The sequence below is a fragment of the Hirundo rustica genome, chromosome 1 (genome assembly GCF_015227805.2).
Source record: "Hirundo rustica isolate bHirRus1 chromosome 1, bHirRus1.pri.v3, whole genome shotgun sequence".
Taxonomy (NCBI): Eukaryota; Metazoa; Chordata; class Aves; order Passeriformes; family Hirundinidae; genus Hirundo; species Hirundo rustica.
In genome coordinates, this window is record NC_053450.1 from 19,536,987 (window position 1) to 19,557,661 (window position 20,675).

Genomic DNA, 20,675 nt, shown 5'->3' on the forward strand with positions numbered 1-20,675 from the left:
ACTGTACTAACCCATGACAACCCCCCATCCCTCTCACCAGAGAAGTCTTGTTTTATTTTGTTCATCTGCTACACCTTCAGCAACAGACTAGATCAAATCCAGGCCTACAGTCACGTGCTAATTTCTGGATCAGCCTTCTTCCCTACTTACTCCTGCAGAATATCTAAATAAAAATGTACCACTGATATAGACATAGCTCTTTCATTAAAAGCATAGTTCTTTAATGAAGAAGCAGCAGACATAGTTGCTAACCTCTTTGGTTTGCACAATGAAAGGTGCCTTATAAGTTACTATTAGTAATACTATGATTGGTACAAAAGCATTTGTAGTGTTTTATCCTGGACATATTCTTACAGCTCAAAAGAAAAAGATATATTCCGTGTTTTAAAAATTGTGATCTACCATGATCATACCCAATTTTAACTCATTGGGAGTCTTCTGCATACATTTAAATAATGATCAGATCTTCCTTCATCTTTATCTTTTCAGAGTGCTCATGCAGCCAGAATGATATCAAGGTATTAAAATTCAAGTGTCATTCTTTTAAAAACCAATTTTTCTTTTTCTGTAAGTGTATGGTTTAATTCCATGTAAATTAATTTTACTAGGGAAAGTATTTTTTCACTTCAAGTATCTTTTAAATGCTTCTTTTTACACCCAACCTGCAGGCAAAAAAATTAGAAAGCAAACAAATGAGATGATTTGCAGTGAAGAGACGGGATGCCTAAAGAGCACAGTGTATAATTGGAAGAGCACAGGAGAATGTTTAAAGTAAGTTCAAGAACAGCGATAAGGCTAAAGATGATGTTATCTGTTGGACAGAAGAAGCCATTAACATACACCAGAGTGTTTTCAATCACTTAATCAGAAAACCCTTTTCTTGAGCACTGTTTCTTGTCTGCGTGCCATGAACAAACATAAATATTTTGGATTTCCTGCATCCTTCACTCCGATAATGGGCTCTTAACTATTAGCCCTTCCCACCTCAAAGAAAGAGCTAAAAACAAATGATAAAACAAGAACCCTAGAGATGATTTCTAGACCAGAGGAGTTACAGAATTCAACTGTATGTTCAAAACAGCTTTTTCACTGCACTTTTAGTCCTAGTTTAGTATGAATGTAATTTAATATGAAACAAAAGAAGACTGGATGGGGATGAGGATGAATGAGCTAAAATGGCTAAATTATCACTGACTGCAGTGGTATATGTTCAGCAACACAGAAACAAAAGCTTAAATGTTCTACTTTTTCAGAAATAGAAACAAAGTTCTAATTTTCAGTGAAATAACATTTATCTTCATAGGAGTAAAATTAGAGAAAGACAATCTTGAGGGGGTTTTTTCCACTTCATTCAATTTTATGGGGGTGGGAAATGTTCAGGACCTCAGATATGTACTTATTCTGAAGGAGATCTCTGAGAGGCCTTGAGGGCTTCAGATCTTAGAGCACTGTTTCTTCTTCTAGAGATTTTTCCAGTAGTTTCTGCTGATTCAAGGAAAAACATTAGGTGATGTTAACTCTTTATACAGAAACAATGACTGGATAATTTCTGTAGCTGTAGAACTCCACCAAAGCTTCATTCACATATTCACTCTTCTTCCTTACAACTGCATGGCAGTCAAGTCCTTGTAGCATTGTAAATCCAAATATTGCACCAGGAAAGGGCAAAACAGCATTCCCTCTACATCACAGTATATTATCAAAACCATCCCAACTTTGGCAGCAGCAGTAAGGCTTCAGGGGCTGTTTTCAGATAATTCTGACACTGCTGATGCAATGTTTTCCTTGGTCCAAATGAGCTGTATCAGTCATTTGAATTATAATGAACTAGAAACTGCACAGTGTGTTTGAACAAATAAATCAAAGTGGAATACTTGGGCATCAGGTGAAACTAACTTTAAGTAATCATTACATGGAAAAAAAGTAGATGCATTTTAAAATGGTTTTGTAATGCTTCAAATGACCGGGAGACAAATTTGTTTGCTATGTTACAACACATAACAGGAAAAACACACCATATAATAGATTGATTACTAGTCAAGATTCAACTTCTCAGAAGTTATGTGAAAGTAAGTAGTGCCAAATAGTCAGCTGGTGTAAGCAGCAACTGTACACTAAACAATACCAACTTGCATCTGGTAAGGATCTGGCTGTTGCACTAGTTCAAGAACTTGAAAGTGGTTACTTGCATGGCTTTAAACACTTTAAAAAGAAAAGAAAAGTTGTTTTAAATTCTGAATTAAACAAAAGGAATATAAAATAGATATAAATATATAAACAAACAAAAAAAGAGTATTCTGGCACTGAAAGACACAGAAAATAATTGCTCAGTTCCATTAAAATATTTGGAAATATTATACCACTGAATAAATGTACAAAATCTACATTTTTCCAGATGGCATGTAATAGCTATCAGTTTTATATATAGGAATAGGAAGTCTTTAATTTTTTGCCATCATAGAATGTGTTTACGGTCTCACACTTGTATTCTACATTAAAACAGAAAAAATCTTGCATACGTGCAAGAATGCTGAAAGCAGAATTGAGTTGATTCAGTGTTTTTGGTGTATATTCCCTTTGTACATGTGAAGTAGCAACAGGAAAATGTTTATAACATTTTTCACTTGTTTTTCTTACAGTTGAAATGCATTTTTTATAATAAAAAGGTGATTTTTTTTTCCTGTGGTAACTGCTAAGAAAAACTGATGGCTCATTAGAGACACTGTTTTCCCATCATAAACATTTCCTCTCATTACTGAGAAAACTGCCACTAATCAAATGTATTTCTGAAGCACTACAAAAGGATTTGGCATTAAATTTCAAGATAATGGCTGTTAAGTGTTGCTTGTTTCCTTCTTAGGCTTCATTTTAGTCTGTTACTGCTTTATTCTTTTTCCTTACACTGGAAGATGTGCAGCATTTTTTCTTATAGAGTGTGGGACACAAATATGAATCAAACCTGTTTACATATGATTCTCATTTTTGGGGGGAGGAATCACTTCTCAATCAATGAGACTTAATAATTGCTACAGAAACAGAATGCAAAGTTGGTTTGTCTCTCGTTTTAAAACTGTTGGTTGAATCACATCAAAATCTCAAGACAATTCCAAGATGAACTGACTCTGAGAGTAAATGACCTCTTCATCTCAGTGATAAAGTTCCAGCCAAAATATTCTCTCAGCCTGAGACGTGATTCATTAGAAATATGTGCATGGTGTGGAGCTCTACTTTCTATCTGGCAGAGTCCAGCCTGCAGACTGATAAGAGGCAAATGCAAATGTCCTGATAAGAACTGAATGCAAATATTTATGATATGATATTCCCTGGGAATTATGTGCAGATAAAACAAAGTGTATTATTTTCCCGCTTCTCTTTCAGGTTTGCCAAAATGCCCTTTTTCGCTTTCGGAATTTGCATTTCTTCAAAATTGATTCGGCTTGCGTATTATGTTAAGCTATTTGTTTGCTAAGGATGGTAATTAGTTACTGTAATTACAGCAATGACAGTTGCTAAATTGTTTTTAAAGCATTACAGTGAGTCTGTGCCAGAAGATTGCAGTATTTTTTTGGATTTAAGCAGAGGCTGGAAAAACTCCCACTCTAAGGCCAGCATGGGATTTTCAACTACAAAGCTGCTTTTCCTGATTGAAATATTTTTTTTAAGAAATCATTAATTTGCATTGATTGTAAGTACTAACTTTAAATTTTGGTTTATTCACAGATCACAGAAATATTAGTGATAGTGGGCCCTATGGGAAAGGAGATACAAGGGGGACTCCCATCATAAATAAAAGCGAAAGCTGATAGCAGACGAAAAATGGTATAACTATTACTCTGAGCCTGTTAATTAAACTCTTTAGCTTAGTTTTTAGATAAATTAAAAACAATTTAAAAATGCCTGATTGAAAGTCATTCCTGAACTTTTCAGAGGTGCTCAGAGCTAAGAAACTCAGAAACAACTATATTCACCAAGTCCTTATTGCACAGCATGCTCTGCATCAAGACAGAGCAGAAAAAGGAAATGGACAGCTCTTGCAAATAAAGTCACAGAGTCACAAAGTCAAATAAAGGGTTTTTTTCCTGTGGCGTCTTAACATTGTAGTCATTGCTTTTCATTTTTATTTACAGGCTAACACTGGACACTTGCATCCCGACTATGTCCAGGGTGAATATTTGATGATAATCCCAAAAAGCTCCAAGTTTCATCCTTTCCTCCTTCCCTCTAGCATTTCCTCCAAAGGAGTTATTGTCACAGCAGGAAGAGTGTGCAGCTCAGCAGTGGAAGAGCCCCAGGCATCATAGCATGAGCTCTTCCTCTTCCAAGACATGTGGTCTCGGGAGATTAGCTGGTGTGTGTGTGTGGGAACCCTAAGGCTTTCACCCATCTCTTCATTCTGTTCCTCCTTCCACTCCACCCCCGTATAATCTCATTCCCCACAGTTTATAGGAATAGACATAATTACTGCACTTTTCTTCCTTCAGAGAAAAGGCAGCCTCCTTTGAGGCTACAGTTCAGCTCTGTAACTAGGAAGAACACCTGTAACCCACCTTCCGTACTCTTCATCCCTCTCTCAGATGCCAATTCACCTAAAGCCCTGCTGCCTGAAGTCCTGGGATTTATTTTGAGATTCCTCCCACCCTCAAACCCAGCCTTTCCTGGCAGTTTCTCACCATATCTTGATTCCTCTTCTGCCCAGTCCCGTGCTACCTGCCCATGTGCTGCAGAGGGCAGCATGCAGTGCCCATGGGCAGTGCACCCCGCTGCACTTGCCTGCGTGGAGCGCACACATCCACCGAGCCTGCCGACACTGCGTTTACATACACAGCAGTTTGTGCTTCGTGGTTTGCAGGCCTCTGCTTTCATTTTGACATAGAGTCAGTCTTTCAAAAGTGCATTGTGATTTGCAGTATCATTTATCTAGTTATCATTTAATAGTAATTTGTAGACAATTAACTGAATATCCAGTCCTTGCCCCAGAACATCAGCTTGAATCAACTACTGTCCTCTTGCTTACACTGAATTCCGTTATTCTGATGATGTAGAGGTTTTACATTTATTTGGAGGGGGAAAAAAAAAAAAAAAAAAAATCTGTTCTGCATTGTCTTTATAAAGTAGCTAAAGATCCAGAGAAATGCAAGTCTCATGATATCATCAGATCATTCTACACAGGGGAATCTTGCAGTTTCTAATCATAGGGAATAGCATGCTAACAGCTCATGAGAAACACATGGTGTGACATTCTGAGGTCACTTTTCTATCCTGTATATAAACTTACAATAGTGGATTTTGACTGAGCAGTATTGGATCAAAGAACAACTTCAGGAAACATAAGTTAAGATTCAAATATCAGCTAAGTGATTGCCTAGCTACAGAAAGAAAAACATTTCTCCTGAAGTGAGAGAGTTTTCTTGTCCTGAGTTTCAAAGGCTTATTCCTTACAAAGTTTATTAGCTTATATTTGGATTATACTCTTCACTTTGAAACGCCTACAAAGGATTTACTTCCAAGGCCCTCCACTAGCTACATAGACAATATATCAGCACATAACAGCCCCATCTGCTGCTAAGCAGATTTGTATCTAATTTATATTTGTATTTGGATGATAGTGTTTTAGAGATGGAGGAGAGATATCTTTAAGCGCTAATTTGGATCAAATTTTATATGTCATTTCCATCTTAAACTGGAAAATAAGTTGATAGCGTGATCATGTATGGTATGTCCTAAACTATTCTCAGAATTTTTATTAAAGGAGCCATGAGAGATTGTGGTGGTGCAGAACTGTTTTATTAGGTTTTTATAAGAAGTTTATGTTATGGATCATTTCACTGTATCCCCAATTCTGTATCCCTTTTGTGTTGTCTGTATAATAAGGTGTTTTGTGTCAGTCCTCCCACTCCGCACCTTACTTGGAACATCCCCTCTGCCCCACCCTCCCCTCTCTGGGGCAGCCTGTCTGTCACTCCAGGGGTCTCTCCCAGATTGCGACATCTCAGGGAGAGGGCTTCAGGTGATAGGCCCCTTGGGGGGAATTCCTTTGGCTCTGGATTTTAGTGGTCCAGGGCTTGGGGGTGGGCACACCTTGTTACCCCCTGATCCCCCTGATTTGTTGTCTTGTTGTAACCTCCCTGGAACCCCTCCCCTGCCTATAAGGTGGAGGAGGGAGGAAAAAACTCTCTCAGCTCAGAGCTCTCAGCCCAGAGCGCTCTCTCTGCTCCTCAGCTCTTCAGCTAATAAACATCTTTTAACCTGCTAAGCTGAGAGCCAGCCTTTTCTCTTCTGCTGCTGTTGCTGTCACGACACTATTGGGTCCAGCTGCTAAGCTGAGAAGCCGAAACGAACTGGGACCTTCTGTGGCTGTGCTGACCAGAGCTAGCCGGAGGTCAGCTCCCGCCTGGTGCGGGGACAGAACCAGACACAGAGATGGACACAAAAATTTTAATTATCATTAGGCTTAGCAATAACTTACAAGTACTGATAATTCAGTGGGTAACATATCTGGTAATCATTTAGTATCATTTACTGACCTTTTAAAAATCATCATGCAAGATCTAATCAAGCAAATTAGAAATGTTCATATATTGTGTCTCTTATGGAAAGTGGTATGCCACCTACTGTGGGGTTCAGAGAGCAGCACAATGGCAGAGTATATTTAATTTACATAAGAAACTAGCAAATATGTTTGATTACTGCAAAAGTAAGCATGACTGTAAAATTACCTTCTACTTCTATAATGACTTTCTTTAGTTTTGTATATATATACATATATATGCCATGCTATTATTTGCATTATGCATGCAGAACTTTAAATTGTACTACTTGTGAGTTCAGATATCATAGCGGTAGATGCATAGTGAGATGAATGTGAAAATACACAATGTAAAGCACAAAACGGTGATATACATATTTGCATACACACATAAAACATAGCAATCTACTTGAAATCACGACCAAGGCTGTGGAAACAGGCATCAGTCCAACTCAGAGGTTAGCACAGCAGGTCACAAAGGACATATGCAAAGTATATATTGCCGGCTTGATTTTAGAGTAAAATCAGTCTTGCAAAACAGATATTGGTGTCTACTTTGATTTATCCTTGGTTACAGGAGAGTGACGTGGTCAGGGGTGAGTCCTGGAGGAAGGGGAATGTTGCACTGTCTCAGCAGCTAAGGGACTCATGGAGAAACTGTATCTGAAATTCATCCTGTGTGGGGACAAAAATACAGGGACTCATAGAGATGATCTGGGATTCTCAGAAGGGAATACTGGGAAGTAAAGGGAAGAAATGCACAGCTAGCTGTTTGAGGTGATGGACAAAGCAAAAGCTCAAGGACAAAAGAGGAGTGTGCAGAATGGGTGCAATCCAGCTGACAGTTTCTGAGTGGCCTGAACCAAGCAGGGAAGCAGAGACAGACCTGGGAGGACTCAGATGGTTGTAGGGCTTTCTTCCCTGCTTGTGACCTCTCTGCACTTTGATCCAATTATTTCATTTTTTTCTCTGTATAAGAATTTATTAATTGCCCTAGTTTGTATAACAATAAAAACTGGCATTTTGAATTAAAAGCCCTTATTTTGAGTGGGGCTTGTCACTTGCAGAGGATAAAATATAGGTAAAATGCCTGACTACATTAGGATTCCGCTATACTCCTTCCTTGGTTTTTTGGTTTGTTTTGTTTGTTGTGCTTTGGATTTAGCTTGGATTTTTGTTTTGGGATTTGCCTTGTTGGTTTTTTCTCTCAAAATTCTCATCTCTTGGAATCAAGAAATAACAGAAATATATTCATTAAAACGGAGTCCCAGGCCATGCAGAGACTAAGGAAATGTTGAAATTTACCCAAATGAAAACAAAAAAGCTCAGAACAAAAAAAATCACAATAATGGGAAAAAAGCCCTAAACTGTATCCTTTAAAAAAATCTTTTTGGTTAAACTAGTCTCAGGCTTTTTGTAGACTCGAGGTTGCTAATGCTTTAACTGTTTTACTCTGCGCTGTCTAGGGACTGTGAATACACAGCATCATAATACCATGCAAAGAAGTTTTACACTCCCTGAATAATAAAGTAAATGATTAAATAGATTTCTCTGATGTGATGCATTGTATAAGGTACTGTCTTCCTGTGTGAATCCTGGCAAATGATAGGGAGTAAATTCCTTCACAGCATCTAATTAACAGTGCTCTGGCTATAATAAAAGTTGAACAGAAAGATACAACGCCTAGGTGAGTGTTTGTTTTCTAGCTTGAAATACATGAAAAGGATGAAGTTAATTCTCTCGCTTGACTAAGGCCAATAGACCCTGATTATTGTAACAGCTTTTGATTTTATTCTAAATCAAAGATAGAAGTAGATTGTATCAACCCTTTTGTGTGAATTTCTGTGTTGTTATTATTATATTCTAACATGAAAAAATACAGGTGCCTTGATTGTGCCTGGGTCTTTGGCCTTGACTCTGCTTTTGCTAATAATGTCTCTTCCTACAGTTCTGCCACTGCCTTGCACACGTTTGCTGGAACTGATGATCTATCAGGGACAACGGAAAAAAAAAAAAAAGAGTTATGAAGTGTGGGTCATTATCAGTGAACAACCTGTCGTCAGCCCCATGGTGAGATGGTGACTGGATGCAGCTGTGATGAGGACATGGTGAGGAGCAGACTGTAGAGTCACTATGGATCATTTCTCCAACCAGGGCAGGTCACGCTAATGGGATCTGAATGGGGAGGAAGGAGTACAGGTCTCCATTTTTTCATGCACCCACTGTAAATCCACCACTGACCTTGCTATAACTGGTTGTTACATTATTTCCTGAGGTGTTATGTAAGTCCTCAGCTCTTAAAGTCTCTCCTGTGTGCTGCATGCTGTCTATTTCAGCCTTCTGCACAAAAATTGAACCACAAATAATTTGGCAGGAATTTTACACCTAAAATATTTTAATTTTTAATTTTTTTTAATTTTTCTTTTCTATCTGAGACTCTTCCAAATGATCAGACTAGCTGCTTTTCTCACATACACCACAAGGTCAAACTCAGCTTTAGTATGATTGTTCTGACACTCTTCATCCTGTGACATGAAACAAGTATGCTGCATTAAGAGGAAATAGCTACAGCCTCTAACCTAGGAAATTCTTAATATATTTTTCTTATGCTAAATGTATGTTGAATTTTATAAGTTCTCATCAATACAGAAAAAGAATTTCAGTGGAATGGACCAGGCTGTTAGGACACACAGGTCTTTGAGATCCACTGACTGGGACAGTACTGCCTTGGACTGCCTTGGCCAGAGGACTGGAGAGCTTTCAGGTTTCCTGCCAGCTGAGCACAACCTAGAACAGCCTGTACCATTTGCTTCTAATGAATCTCCTGCCAAAGCCAGGAGAATGGAAGTTCTGCAGTACTCAGTATGAACTGTGACTTTCTAGACTTCTATCCTTCCAGCTTTGAGACAGAAGACTTTCCCAAATCAGGGGGCTTTCCCAGAATAATATAGAACGTTCAGACAAGTCAGGTTTCCCCAGTTAAGTCCCTTTAGTGAGAGACAGCTTCTGTGTCCTTTGACTGAGGGGAGTGTGGTGAGTTTCCAGGAACTGAGACACCTACCTTCTCATTTTTTGTTTTCTTGATAAATATAATAAAACATAACTTATAAAAAACCCAAGCGGGCATTTTCCAAACACATGGTAGATCTCTGCTTAAGATGACCATAGTCACTCTTCAGTCTCTATTAATTAGATTCTGTATTAATTAGAAGAGAAGCTTAGGCACATTAGGGCCCATGCGGACACCTGCTTGAAGAGTCCTAAATTTAGATGCAATATCTTAACATATAGCTGACACCCCAAGAATAAGTTATATCAGCAGTGTGTATTTATTTGAACCAGTCCTCCTTAGTTCAACAATATTTCAAATCACGTATAGGAGAATTGGTAATACAACACATACTTCACAGCTTCATCTAACAATTTCACAGACGATGTCCAATTTTCTTATTTGAGAGTTGATAATGTAAAGAAAAAAACAGCAATAAAATATAGTAACTTTTGAATGAATTGTCTAAAGAAAACTTGTGATAGATTTTTTGATGGTTGTATACAGATATAAGGAAAGTACACCTATAACTTTAAGAATGTTAATTGCACATTGTGCATTGTCTTACTGTGTAATGAAGATATATCTAAATAGGAGATAAACCAAGTAAATTTACGTATGCACAACAATTCATCTGTGGAAGAGTAGGGATCAGAATCATCTGAGATATTTCTACGGTCTATTGAGTGGCTATATCTTTACAGTTTTATTATGACTTATGATCAGGATTGTGCTACAAATACAAGTAACATTTGTATATGTATAAAACACATCACAATTTAGGAAGGAAAATAACCTTTCTGATCAAATGATTAACAAATGAGTGTATCCAAATCTAATATTTGAGGAATTTTGAAATATGTATGATGCGTTGACACAAACCAAGTTCTTGCTAGCACCAATTAGAACATGGCTCTGTTGTGTTCCATTAAGAGGAATATGTATCCTAACCACAAGTCTTAAAATAGTCTCAAACTCCATCAAAAGAAATTAATTCAGCCCAGGTGCACCTCCTTTCCAATACGGTTTTGATGGTAGGTGATTGTTGGTATATATAAATTAGATGTACTGGATCAAAGACCAGCTGTAATGATGGGGAGAGAAGAATGGCTGCATTCATCACACCATAAAGTGGAGAGAGACATGAAATGGTTCTAGTTAAGCTGAGCTGAGTAAACACAAAAAGGAGAAAATCGAACGGAAAACTAAGATACAGAAGAGAGATTATGAACCACCATGCACAATCAGTATCCTTATCTTATAAAAAAATTATTATAGAAAAGTGAAAAAGCTATTATTTCCCAAAGCGCTCTGCAGGTCATTTTAGATCACTTTAGTTTCCTTGTGCTGAAGCCTCTCAAAACATTGTGAAAAGAGATTGTAATCCTAGTTTGGTTTTGAATCCTTGGATATTTTAATGTTGACACTAACTTTTTATCAAAATTTAAAATCCATGTAGAAGCTATTGATAATCTTAAAGGTTTTGCTAAGTAAGAAATCCACTCATAGATGAAAGCAATACAATTTTTACACAATAAGGAAAACACATGGACTATGGAAATTTAAACATTCTGAATTTTCCCAGATGAAAATCTTGTCATTTTATACTGGAAGAAAAAAACCAAAAACCATTCTAATCTGACAATTAATTAGCACAGCTGAACAACCCCTTTCCCACAAAGCTCAAGATGCAGTTGTAAATAGAACATAAATTGTTTCTGGCTCTTCTCACCAGCTCCATTAATCTTTTGTCAGTAATTCACTTTTTTCAAGAATGTATCTCTTTGGACAGAAGTCTACTTCTTCCTGAAGTGCTTGATGACTCAAATGTATTGTTCAGAACTATCAGCATTAAGATCCAACCTCTGAGTTCTATTAAGTCTATGGCCACAGGCCTCAGAACTTGAAGAACATTGAGCATGTAAAGGGGAACCAAAACTCCTCGAGGCCAGCACTTGGCCCTTTGTTGGATATCCAAGGCTGAAAAGAACATGATGTTTTTCTGTAATAGTCAGAAGAAAGCATAGAAAGTTGCTTTTTATGGTTAGGACTTGCTTATATTTGCACTGTTTAGTCACAAAATACGCACCAAATATAGCTTATCCTAACTACAGTAAATATATGTATACTCCGCATCGCTGATTAATGCAGAAAGTCACCATCCCTTTTCTTCCTTTTCTGCACACTTGTCTGTTGCTAGGATTCCTATGTTGACTGAGGCAGAGCTGGGGAAGGTTTTATTAAGTCTGTGCTTCATCAACCTTCGCAGAGGGACCAACCAGGTTTATATACCACTTACAGATGTGACGTCCTGTCACCCTAAAATTAGATCAAATAACTAAAATAACGCTAATACTCATGACAGTGGTAATAACACGCCACCAAGCTGACCCGAAAGCTATATTTTAGCACACCTAATGATATTTCAATTACTGTTTCAAACGCTCCTTGAAGCATTTGAAAGTTTCAGTGGTTTTATGCAGTATTTTCTTGGTTTTTCTTTAAGAGCTATGTTGAATAAAGACACAATGAATCCAAAACTAACAAGTAATGCATATTTTCACATTCAACAAAGCAGTTTATCTTCAACACATAGTAAAGTCATTGAAGGTTTTACATGTAGGTTTCTTTGTGTTGATGCCTACATTATGACAGTGCTCTGTTTTATGACCTACCCGTACTGAAGAACAGACTGGTTCTACCCAGGACCTTGGACCTGTAAGCTGCCTCATAAACTATCCAAATTATTATTTGCATATTAAACAAGCCAGAAGTGTTTTACACTCCTTAATATGAGTAAGTGTTAAAAATGACAAAATAGATCTGTTAATTAGAAACCTCCTTTTTGGCAGCAGAGAAATACTTAAAGGGTTAACTCTGCTTATGATTACCTAGTAAATAAAGAAATGTATTGCTTCTTCTGATGAACTATTCACATCTACTGGGAAACAGTGAAGAACTATGTTCATGGTTTAACATATTTATGAGGTGACTGTGTTTTCCAGTTTTATTAGATTTCTACTATTCAATAGATGTTGCAAGATTTTACTTGAGTTTCCTTTTAAAATTATGGTGGAAATTTTGCTGCATAACAAGTATTTTTCTGTATACCAAGTATTTTGTTATATTAATGTGTTTTACTGCAGTATGGCTGAAGTAATGAAACACAAAGAGGATTTTTTTAATAGCTATAAATAGTTTCCTAGTACCCAGATGCTAGAGTACTAGATATACTCTAACACAAGAGATAAACTTCATCTGCATAATATGATGTGAATTATTTTCTCTGTCAAGTAGTTTTTGATCGAAGTTGTATCAGCAACATCATCATTTTGATGGATGTAGACTCAAACAGGAGAGTAATCGCATGGCTAGATTTCCTGTGGCTTATGCTCTACATACCCTAGAAGACAATTTCAGTTGTTCATGTCTTCTGTCCTCATAAAATGAATCAAGCTGTACCTATCTGGTGGTATTTCATTTATTTTAACCATTGCTTTTGACAACACTGTTGAAACTGCCTCCTTTGAAAATAAATGTTCATAACTACCTTGGCACATGGGTATTTCAATTGCTCTTACAGCCATGATGGTCTAAAAGTGTAACTGAAACAAAATATGTGAATTACTCAAAGAATGGATGTGAAACTGGAAGTATGCTTGTTTTTTCACCTACATATTACCTTTTCTTAAAAGTTCTGTTCTCAAAGAGTGCATTTATGCACATGGCTTTTCCCATAGGAGCATGGATGAGGAAACAGTAATTTTTTCTCTGTTTGGCAGTGCTTTGCTTATAAGGAAGCATCTTTGAACTCCAGCTAATTGGATGAACCTTAGAGCCAGTTTAAGGCAATCCTAAGTTATGCTGTCAGGGCTTTCATAGAGCCAGGGTATGAATGTTGGCTAAGAATTTTTCTCCTGCTTCTAGGCTGTATAAGACCTCACTTCATCACCTAGTTATAAGTCTAGATACATTCTAAGCAACTGAAAACCCCACATTTTTATCTGAGAAAATACTAAACCAAATCGTTGTAAGTGAGAGATGTGATGTTCACATATGACTAATTTAAGAAGACTCAATGAACAAGTGACTCTAAAAATGACCACCTTGGATCTGATCAAATATATATTTAAAAGGCTGTGTTTTTTATTGACAACACTTTAATTGCCTTGGATAAAACAGGTAGTTCAACAGAGGGGAAATCTGCCTATTCTTCTTTCTTAAACTGGCTAACATTTGCATAGTCGTCTTACCAAGATACTGTCTTTCTACTGAAGTGAAATGCACAGCTTGGGAAACATAAGTAGTTCTCTTTTGCTGAGAAAAACATCATTCTGTTGGTTAATAGTAATCAGAAGTCATTGAAGTGTTTACTAGATGGCTAAGCCATGAGACTTACTAATAGCTCTTCCTTCAGAAAGGGTTATCAGCCTCCTCTTCACTTTCATGTTTTGTGTCTTTTATCTGAAAACCACTTTTTTAGGCCTACAATTCATGACAAACATAATGAAGGTCCATGCAGATTTCAGATTTCTAATCAACTCACTTAATTTGTCAATGAATGCCAACCTATCATATCTACTTAATGTATAGCATGCTTAAAATAAGCAGAACTGCAGTGTATATTAACACAAAGGGGGTATTTCACTGCCAAAAAAAGACTGTTGTACACAAGTTTTTAACAACGTGTTACTGATTCCCAAATGGTGTGTTACTGATAGTAAAACTGGCCTGCATAATGGTCCCTAGAATGTGCAACGCACAGCTCTCTTGCATTTGTGGAGCATTACTTAACTGTTTGTCTTACAGAAAACAAGGAATTCTAGACCAAGATTCAAAATATTTGGTAGTTAAAGCCTTTTGTTGCTGAGTTAGTAGGAGCTAAATAATTTAGCAAAGGTTGCACAGCTAAAAAAGAAATTGCAGACCTCCCAGTGCTGTAAAGACCTGCAGCTATCATAAATGAGGTTGAAGATATGCCTTTTATATCAAAAATATTTGGGGCACATGAAATGTCCCGCTTTTGCTTTGGAACTACCACATCGGCTATTACTAAGAATCAAGTTTTAGCAACGTTTCTAAAGAATATGAAGGGCTATTACCAACTTGATTGTGTGCCTCTAAATTTCAAAATGCTGACTGAATATGTGTGTCATCTGAGCTGCTGACTGAATGTTTCTGCAAATACACAGTTAAAATTTTAAAACAAAAACTGGACATTCATGTAATCTCTCTGAACACTTGTGAAACTAAACAGAATTACTGCAGGATTATATTAGTAAAGTACAAAAAATCTCTGTATAGCATTTTCTTTTAAAGTTTTAAATGTGAACACTGCTTTGTACATATGCCGTTCTTGTCAAATTGTTACCTAGTTCTGCAGATAGTCTGAATTTCTGCATTACTATTGTGTATTGACAAATCCATATATCCTATGCATCTGGTCAGAAACATCGAAATGGTAGCATAGGTTATACTTTAAGAGCACTTTTCAGGTAAACATTGTTATAATTCTTCCCTTGGCACTGAAATTTTGCAAACCAAGATGGTTTAGACACAAGCTTAAAAGTATGATTTCAAAATTACTTAACAAAGTAATGCAAAATTATTTGTTCATTTCGGAAATTTCCTATTTCATGAACTGCCTTGCTGATTTGGACAGGGATCCTCACATAAAATAGTCAGGAAAAAAAATAAGAGGACACTGGTCTGATTAAACATTCAGGATCACTGTGGATAAGCAAAAAGCTTACACTAGACTCTCTACTCCAGGCAATTTAGCCAAGGAGCTAAACTGTCCTCTTTCAAAACACAAGAGTCATAAAAGATCCAAGGATATGAAGGATCATATCAGTGAAAGGCTCTATCTGAAGTCCATACCTTTTGGCATTAAACTTATTTTTTCTATTGTCTGTAGCTTGGAAAAAATTGTGTAGTGCCTTAGAACCTGACTTTCCCTTTCTGTAAACACAAAAATAAAACTTTTTCTGCTGTGTATTGAGATGTATGATACTAATCCTTGCAGAACAATGTCAAAGTCTTAGACAAAAACAAATTTGAAAGTGCAAAATATTATTTCAAGGACAAAAGCTTTCAATAAATTATTCAATATAAATCTTATATTCAGATCACCCCCACAACACAAATAATGAATTTATTAATACTTATCATAACTACTACTTTACCATAGTGTAATATCAGAAACAAGTTGAATATGGAGTTTTTTAGGAAGCTATGGTAAGCCCCACCATGCACTAAAAGTTCTATTCCCAACACCTGCCCTTTTACAGCTAGTGTTCTTCTTGGGGTTTGTGGCTGGCCAATAGATAAATATTAAAAAAAAAAAAAAAAAAAAAAAAGGAAAACTGGGAAAATTAACAGAAATGCAAACCAAGAATATTAAGCTGATATTAGAATTATCTTCAAAGCTTGCCTGTTGGTATTACTGGCCTTTAAGCATACATTTGCAAGTTACATGAAGGAAAAAACCTCTCAAATGGCTGTTCCAAAACCTAATTGTTGTAACTTATCCATGCATTCCAGCAAAAATTTTAAGCGCTCTGCAGAAATGTTTGTTCACTTGCTGCAAACCATGTCACAAATCTTCACTGCAACAGCTAATATTTTACAATTGATCAAATAAACTGGGATATGTATTCTAAATATGTGACTTAATGAAAACAACTAAAAGATTTATGCTCCATTTAATGTACTTAGCTGAAGTCTCATGGGATTGCCAAAGGAGATAAAAACTGCAACATGGGTTAATGCTTAGTTATCTTTGGTTAACTTATATAGCTTAGTAATCAAAGGACATGAAAGGAAAACCTTTGATAAAAAATAGCCTATTTTAAAATTCCACAAAGGACAGCTGTCTTTAAATATAATACAGTGTAAACTTCTATACTTCCAAACAAGAGCTCATAGCTAAACTTAATTTGCAATTTATAGACAAGAGCGGTATTCCTAGTTGTTTGGTATCCTCCTAAATGTAAAAATCAGTTTGGGGAGAAAAAGTAATAATGTGAAATAATAAGTAGTGGTGAGAAATACACATATTTTCTTCCTGCCTTTCACTGGCTTTTGCGAGACAACAGTGGAAAGCAAGAATCTGCAATGTAGAATATCGCTCAAGAATGCGAAATAAATAAACTATGAGTAAATAGTCATCTAGATCTCCATCAAATTCCCAACATTTTGCAAACTGGAAAAGAAGTAAAAAAATGTCTTTGTTTAATCCACTGAAGAAGAGTGTAATTGATTTTTTATAATTATATCCCCTTGTGACTGAATATTGCTGTTGATGTAAAAGGGTCAAATGATATAACACTGCTGTTGCAAATGTTAAAAAAAAAGTACTTAGTAAATAAGAATTACATCAGGCTGCTCCTGTGCTTGAAAGCAAGGTGAAAGCCCTCTCAGGGTCCAAGGCAGACAATCTATTCTAAATCTGCTTTCAGTCTCCTTAAATGCAGTGTTTGTGGTCAAACAGGACATCCAAACGCATGTTACTAAATACCAGTGACTGAAAGACTGAGACTGGAAATTTTAGATACTAAGCAACATAGAAAGCTACATTTCAAGAAGAAAATAACTAATTGGTACAAAACACTTCAGGCCAGAAAAATAAAGATCTGAAAACATTCCTTTATGAGTGTTCTTGCTCTTCTAGAGAAGGGCTGGGCAGGTTGGTGTGCCATCTGTGTGTGGATCTATTTGATGTCCCTTTACTGCTTGTTCATGCATATCTATGGATCCTATCCCATCTTCATTTTTGCATCTCTTTCACAGAAATGTCAGAAAATTATTATTCTGCTATTACTCTACAGTTTATTTGCCCTCATGAGCCTGAACTCGCTTCTTAATAGTAATATGCCACTCCAAATCACAATAGTGACTGCTGAAATTTAGTGTTTGCTGTCTAACACAATGTTTGTAATTGAGATATTTGGGAAATCCAAGAGGAAAAAAATCTTTGTAAGAGCTCTAGGACAGTGTATCTTGCAGTACTTACTATGGAACTCCATAGCTGTGATTATAAAAGGAGGAAAAAATTCATTCTGTCTGTCCAAGCAGACAAGGAGAGACAAGAGGGCATGCTGAGAGGCTGTATGAGTAACACTAGGTTTCCCCCTTGATGGCTTAATGTCAGCTGGGCTGGTCTTGTTGAAATTAATCCAGTCACAATAATGGCATAAAGACATGCATTTATACCTCTATTGACTTTTCACGTTCACAGGATAATTGTTGTAACATTTTCTTAAAGGCCAAAGACCTTTTGATGATAAATATATCTCATTACATGGAATTTTATATGTAATCATCATACGAATCTCAGTGAAATTCAATGGATGTATTTACCATATGTTAATTTTAGCATAACAAGCCTTTAACCTATGTGACTGAATTATAGGCATATCATCAGATTTACTGTAAAAAATGCTTTTTTTCCCACTCACATTTGGTTTTAAAAATCCTTTCACTTCTTTAACTCTTTTGTGAATTGCCTATCAAAGATTTCATCTTCTCTGCTCCTGACCTTGCTTGAAGGTAAATCCAGGGATGTGTGATACCACTATTTGTTCAACTGATGTGCAGATAGGTACAGCTAAAGAAGCTTCTTAATGGAACTTTTAAATAAACCTAGACCTGCCAAAGACTCCTACTGTGTTTCATCTGAAATACTTCCCAATTTTCTAACATATAATTGATCACTTCTGATGAGATTTTTCAGCCAGCAGTGAGCGGCAAATACATTTTCATTGTACATGAACATGACATGTAGAACAATTCCTGAAAAAGAGAATATTGATACCAAGCTCTCTCAGTAGTCCAAATCTACATCTGGTTAGAAATGAGTAGCAGATGCAAGAAAAATAAAGAAAATTGGTTTATTTAGATTAGAAAAAAACTCAGTTGCAGGAGCCTAAACTGTGGATACATGTCAAAATATTCAAATGTTTTCCCTGACTTCTGGAAGAAGAATGGGATCATAGAACAACAGAATGGTTCAGCTAGGAAGGGAAGTCTGGAGGTCATCTGGTTCAACCCAGCTTGTCAAGTAGGGACACCCAGAGCCAGTTGTATGGGAACATGCCTAGGTGTTTTTTTAATATCTCTAAGGAGGGAGATTGCACAATCTCCCAGCACAATCTGCAACTGTGCTCAGACATCCTCGCAGAAAAGAAGTGCTTTCTTATGTTCAGAAAGACCCTGCTGCATTTCAGTTTGTGTCCATTACCTCTTGCCCTGTCACTGAGCGTTATTGAAAAGAGCCTGGTTCCATCTTTGTACCCTTCTTTCAGGTATTCATATGCATAATGAAATCACCTTAATATGCATGGGGAAAAATACAGTGTTGCTAGCAAAATCATTCAATAATCAGAATTCTAAAATACTGGGTTTTGATGAAAACCACACAGCTAGAGATATTCTGTCAGCTGGAGTCTGTCTGGTCCCCTGTGACCTTCATTCTGTGAAAGTGGTTATACTGGACAATCTCTTGAGGTGTCTTTTGACCTTGCGGTTCAGTAATTTCATTACTCTTCTCTTTTTAGTTTCCCCATCCTATTTTGACCAGTTTCAGTTCACTTGGTTATAGACATACTCCTGGGATCCAAAACTTTTTAAAACTAGTTTTTGTACCATATGGACTTTTAAAAATATAAACAGATTTTAGAGATTTTTTTCAAACATACGACTTCAACATAACTTCAACATGGCAGAAAATAAATCCCATAAAAACAATGCTACTTTCATTAAAATTCATGTGATAGTTTGAGCAATATCTTGAGAATAGATCCAGCAAAGTTTTAATTAAATCAGGTTAAAGACCTGGTATGTACATAATTTACATGTATTCAAGTATATAGTGCCAAATGGTATTCAGTCAATTGGCTGCAATGATCTATATGAAGTAATTGCGGGACTACCAGTCATTGTGTCCAAAATTTTGCCAAGTATGGGAGAAGTTCCAAAGGACTGAGAATAGCAAATACTGTAACTACCTGTTTTCTTGTTTTCTGTTCTTTTTAAAGCAGCAGAAGAGAATTTTCGTGTTATAGTCTAATTAGAGACAGAAAGACACATCAACAAATCATTAAACAATCCAGCTGAAAGCACCAAGAAGATAACAAGGTAAAAAGAAACAGCATAGATTTGTCAATAACAGATCACAAGAATCTAATTTCTTTCTTTGACAGGATGACTGGATAACAGTGTAGCAGAAGGCAGAATTGATAAATCCTGACTTCAGCAGGTCTTTCAACACGACTCTGCATACTGTTCTCATAAGCAAGAGAAATGTGGTCTGGATGATTTAGTGAAATGAGTGTGACGATGTGTTTGGAAAACAGCGCCCATCACAATGATTAGTACAGATTCCCGGTCAAACTGGAAGATATTTCAAAAAGAATTCTTTGAGAATCCCTACCAGTGCCTCTGTTGTACTATGATTTCCACTGACATACTCAGTGGTGGGATAGAGGACACAGTTACGACTTTTATACTTGGCATTTGTCCCAAGAGTATGTGGAACAAGACAAGAACTGCAAAGCATTTTGGCAGTTCAGTCAGAATACAAGCCATTCATCAAATCCAGGAGAAAGCGTTCACAAGTGAACATTAAATGCAGTCAACATACATGCAGAACACTAAACTTAGAGAAGTTATATGAGCAATTGTTAAATGAAGAATAAATGGGCAAGATTAACATAAAACAAACAGAGGAGGCCATAAACTAAATTGTTTCTTGCTATTGCAAAAAGCTCTTTAACTAAAGGAGAGGTCACAAGTGTTGTGTATAAACTAGTGGAGGTGCTGTTCTTGATGTTCTGTTCTCCTTGGGTATTGCTCAGACCTCAGCTGGAGTAATGTTTCCCATTTTGGACACCACACTTCAGAACAGATACAGACAATTTAGAGAGAATCCAGAGGAAAGCAAAAAGAATGATAAGAGCTTTGGAAAACCTGACCTACAATGAAAGGTTGAAAGAGTTGGATTTGTTTAGTCTGGAAAAGGGAAGACTGAAGGCAGGCATGATAATGTCTTCAAATATATAGAGCTTGTTAGAAAGAGTGTGGCGATCAATTATACTTAGG